The sequence below is a fragment of the Myotis yumanensis genome, unplaced genomic scaffold (assembly GCF_028538775.1).
Source record: "Myotis yumanensis isolate MYYU_CA2020_CCGP unplaced genomic scaffold, mMyoYum1.0.hap1 SCAF_16, whole genome shotgun sequence".
NCBI lineage: Eukaryota > Metazoa > Chordata > Mammalia > Chiroptera > Vespertilionidae > Myotis > Myotis yumanensis.
The window spans coordinates 40,058,510-40,063,186 of record NW_027223767.1 but is presented as its reverse complement, the minus strand read 5'-3'; the positions used below and the strand labels follow the sequence as shown (position 1 = coordinate 40,063,186).

Here is a 4,677-nt window from a genome sequence, read left to right as displayed (position 1 = left end):
ATCAGGACCTGTACTCCCAACGTTAGTATAGTGAGCGGGGTCCAAGGAGGAACTTGCTCGAATTCTTGGTGCTGCAAGCAGGATTCAGAAGTATGTGCGGTTTCGAGGAGCGAGTGCTCCCACACATACCAAACACATGAAAATAATGCAAAAAACCCCCAAACCTTTGAAGATGACGTTAATTAAGTTATTGTGGTATTGTCACTTGTAGAGAGGGATTAGGGAGTCCTCCCCTTACCAAGAGTGCTCTGTAGGGTTCTCCTGCAAGTTCTTTGGGGCTGTGCACCTTGGCCCCACACACTCACCAAGGCCATGCTACTAGCAGTCTGGCATCTGGCCAGACACCTCGGATTTGCATTTGGGCTTGTTCTTTGTTGTGCTCTCTGTTGTGCTCTGTGCTGCCTTGGGCAATTGTTCTCCACCCTGTACCGAGCTGCATGTCTTCTTCAGATACTCTGGTCCCTCCTTCAGGTGGAGGGGTCCTGGTTGCTGTACCCTTAGAGCATCCAAAGAGTCTGAGATGCTGGGTGTGAGCTAACTACCTGAGGTGGCTGTTCTGAGCCCTCCTCTCTTGGCTCACTGAGTGTTCCTGTGATCTCAGAGTACCTCATCCTTGCCTCCCCATAGGTGCTCATGAGGTGCTTGTCCCTGATCTGATCCCCAAGGACAAAGCAGGCTTCTCTTCATTCCTATAGTCATTGGAGTTTTACCTCTATACCCCCTTCTCTGAAATTATGTAACATTCTTTTCCTATAGTTCAGCTCATTGTAGCTCACCCACACAGGCCTCTCTCTAGGGACCTCTCAGTATGGAGCAGGGTAGGCTCAGAGACCACCAGCCATCAAGAGTGGACCCTGTCTCTCCATCCCCAACGGCCCTGCCAGCTTGTGGTCTTTGAACATCCATTTCCTCAGATGAGCGACCTCACTACCTACCCTTGTGATGAAGGGGAGGTCCTCATTCCACTCCTACTTGGGGATCTCAGCCCTGGATGGCTCCAAAGCACAACCCGTTCACCATCTCTCCCAGAAGCACATTGAATCTTCCTGGAACCGGACCTCCATGAAGCACCATGTGGCATAACACATAGCTGCATAGTTTAAGCTCTTACTCTGAAGTTCTAAGTTATACACAGAAAATTATTTTCTTTGGCCACTTTTCCTATTGACACAAGGGAGTCCAGTGCCAAGTTGTGATGTAGCAATGAACAAAGTTTGCCTGAACTCTCCTGTTTGGATTTCCATCTATCAGAAAACATACCCTAGTTAGAGAGACATCAGTTACGAAATAGAACAAAGTAACTAGGTCATGTTACACATTTACTATTCTACTGCCCCCCTCACATTCCTCTCTGGTGTCACTGAGGGTATAAATTGGGGCTGGGCTCAGTGTGTGCATTGACATCAAAGGCCAACATGAAGACAGGCACAGCCTTTGTCCTAGTGGCTTTTGTCATCTTGGGGATGGAGATGGCCTTCGCTCAGAGACCTCATAGAGGTAAGGGTGCTGAGGGGGTCCTACCTGAGAGCAGAGGAGGCTCAGAGCCCAGCTTCTTACCTGGGATGGTGGGGCACAGGAACAGGCTGCAGAGCGGAGATTTGGCATTGATCAGACCTACTTTCTTTAACCTTCAGGAGTGATCACCCTGCGTTTCACATTCTTCTTCTTTTTTAATCCTCACCTGAGGATATGCTTATTGATGAGAGAGAGAGAGAAAGAGAGAGAGAGAGAGAGAGATTGATTGATTGAAGTGAGAAAGAACATTTGTTGGTTGCCTACTATATGTGCCCCCAATAGGGATTGAACCTGAAAATTTTCAGTATATGGGGCGATGCTCCAACCAACTGAGCCACACCAGCCAAGGCCCCATTCTTCTTATCAGATCAGGTTGGGCCTTATTAAAAGTTGGGGCTCTCTCTATATGTGCCAGGGATGTAGAGCTCCAACACGGAGTAGCTCTGAGATGAACATGGGGAACGTGTGAGGTGGAAGACGGATGTCTGGGATCAGAGAGGTTTCTAATATCTTATAAGGAGGAAAGAAGAGGCTTATGACAGAGCAGGTTTCTTGCCTGCTGGGACTGGGCAGCCTTTGCAGCAGGAAGAACATTCTCTTAAGGGCCTGAGTGAAAATGGGGGCTTCAGTGTGAGGGTGGAGCTGCCAAGGCTGAGGGAGGGTCCAGGAGTACAAAGGAAGAAATGAAAGAGGTGGCAGTCCTGCCAGCAGTGAGGCCTTTTAACAGCAGCTTTTATACCTGGTTAGTGACTATTCCAGACTCCACAAACACCATTGTATGTTTCAGGGGGAAACAGACCTGGATTCTGCCCAGAGGTGACCAGTGGAGGCGTTGGAATCTGTGAAGATAGTTGCTGGGGAGATTACTCATGTCCCAGGGGAATGAAATGCTGCAGCAATGGATGTGGCCGTGTTTGCCAACCTGCTGAGTATATGGTGAGTATAAATCACTTAAGAGCTGACAAGGGTGTTAACTACTCCCCAGTGGACTTTCCTGGGGCTGATGGATGTTCACATGTCCACTGCACACAGACGTCTGGATAACTCCAAGAGAAAGAGGCTGGAAGTGAATGGCAGAAGGACACCTGGCTGCATTATCTAAGACCCTCTCCTCAAAGAGAAGCCCTATCCCTGTCTCTGTCCCCGAGGGGGCTCTCAATTGAGACAAGTAACCGTGATCCGAGATTCACAGGTCATTATTGACCCAGGGTTTATCACCCTCCATCCCCTTCCCCACCAAGGGGGCTTCACTCTTCCTAGAAAATGGGTGATCCTAGGAGGCAGAGGGAAAGCAAAGAGAACCCCAATTATGGAGTATTTCCTGTGTCAGTCAGGCATTGTGCTGTAGTTGAGATAAAAAGGTAAACACAGCTCATTCATGGAGACAGAACGATGTAAATAATTACAACCCAGGGTGACCACACCTTTGCACAAATTTCTACTAAGGTCTGTGGAAGCACAGGAAATAATTATTGGTTTTGACTAAGTGGGTGGATCAGTGCGGCTTGGCAAGGTTGTCAGAGAGTAGAGAACATTTAAGGGAGACCATTTATGCCTTAAAGGAGGCATAAAGTTTGCCACAGTAAGGAAGGGCAGTACAGATGATGGGGAAATGTGGGTCCTACGCTGGAGATGGGAAAGTGATTGAGATTGTGGTCAGTAGAATTTACACCATCTCAGGAGAGGATCATCCAAGCCAGGGTCCAGAAAGGAATGAGCTGCCTTGCCAAAGAGTTGGGCAGACTGCTTGAGGTTTCTGAGAGGAGGAAATGTCAAGACCAAATATATATTTTAAAAGGATGATGTTGATGACCACAAGGAAGAAGAATGGGTGGGGGGGTTTAAGCGTGCCTGGATACATGAATCTAATGCTTGGCATAACAACACTCTTTAACAAATCATTCCTGACAGGTGTCTATCCCAGAACATGAAGATCGACCGTGGTGGAGTTTCTGATTCTAAAGAGCTTGTGTCCAAAATAAATCTTACCTGTTGCATTACTGAGACTGTGTCATTCTTCCCACTTAGACATTCTTTCTAGTGGACCCTTGTGGATGAGCAGAACGGACTGTGTGCCCTGTACTAAGCCCATGAATACAAGGCACTCAGGATAGATCAGAGGCAAGGTCTGCCAACTAGTTTCTTTCCTTCTTCCATGTCCATGTATCTAACCAGGGCAAAGGGCATGATAATATTTTCTCAAGCATTCCGGGAATATGATTTTGGTCAAGAAAATAATGATCTTCTGGCACATAACAGGCCTTTAGTAGCAGCCTTTAAAGGGCAAGACTCAGAAGGAATAGGAGCAGAAGCAAGTGTAGAGATACCCTATTCTAAGGCAATACACCGACATGTAGCAGGACTGGATGCATAACTCTACGAGAGCAACCCTGGCCCTTGGGATGTGGGGCTTTGAGTGGCGTGGGCTGGTAAGCGGTTAGGTGTTAGGATAAGTTGGGACATAGGCTCTGTGGGTGGGGTCTTTGATTCAGAGTTTTCCTGAGGCAGAGGATAAGCCTGGGTCTCCCAAGGAAGCCCTGACAAAAGCGATGGTCTGGGCTGACCCTACAAGCTCCATCTCCCAGCGCTCTCTGTTCACTCTTCCACCTCGATTGCCCCACGTAGCCTCTGCCCTGGTCTGCCCTGCCTGCTTGTCCCTGCCGTCTAGCACATCTTATAACCCCGGCGGCCCATGGCCTCCCCAGCCTGTGCATTGGAATGAGGGCATATTAGCTTTGATACCTTCTGTTACTGGCTGGTCATCCACACTCAAAATCCCACCATGCTCCTGTCTCTCTTGGTCATTACTGGGGGCTCATGAGCACACCCATAACATGTTCTCAAACAATTTCACCTATTATCTGCCATTCTGAATGCCAGTGTATGACCTTCCCCTGCAAAGATACTTGAGGATGGCATTCTACAAGGTCCATTTATGTTTCTGACCTTTAGTTAGTCCTGAAGTCTATATAGGCTCTGTGGTCACCCAGATTTTGGAGCCATATGTTAGGGGAGGATAATTAACACTCACCATGCACAGGCACTTTCACATGTAGTATCTCACTTTACACTCACCAGAACTCTATAATATCATCTCAGTAGCAGAATTTTTTGTAAATTTTACAGATGAAGAGACAGAGTGTCCAAGTAGCTAAATGACTT

The 4,677-nt window shown here is 47.8% G+C and overlaps 1 long non-coding RNA gene across 1 annotated transcript; it reads left to right on the top strand.

The window, feature by feature from the left end:
- The first annotated feature begins 1,404 nt into the window (after positions 1–1,404).
- LOC138994082 (uncharacterized) lies at positions 1,405–3,515 on the top strand. The gene is made up of 3 exons (XR_011468384.1): positions 1,405–1,497; positions 2,303–2,451; positions 3,427–3,515. It is a non-coding gene; the product is annotated as an uncharacterized lncRNA (long non-coding RNA).
- The last annotated feature ends 1,162 nt before the right edge of the window (positions 3,516–4,677 follow it).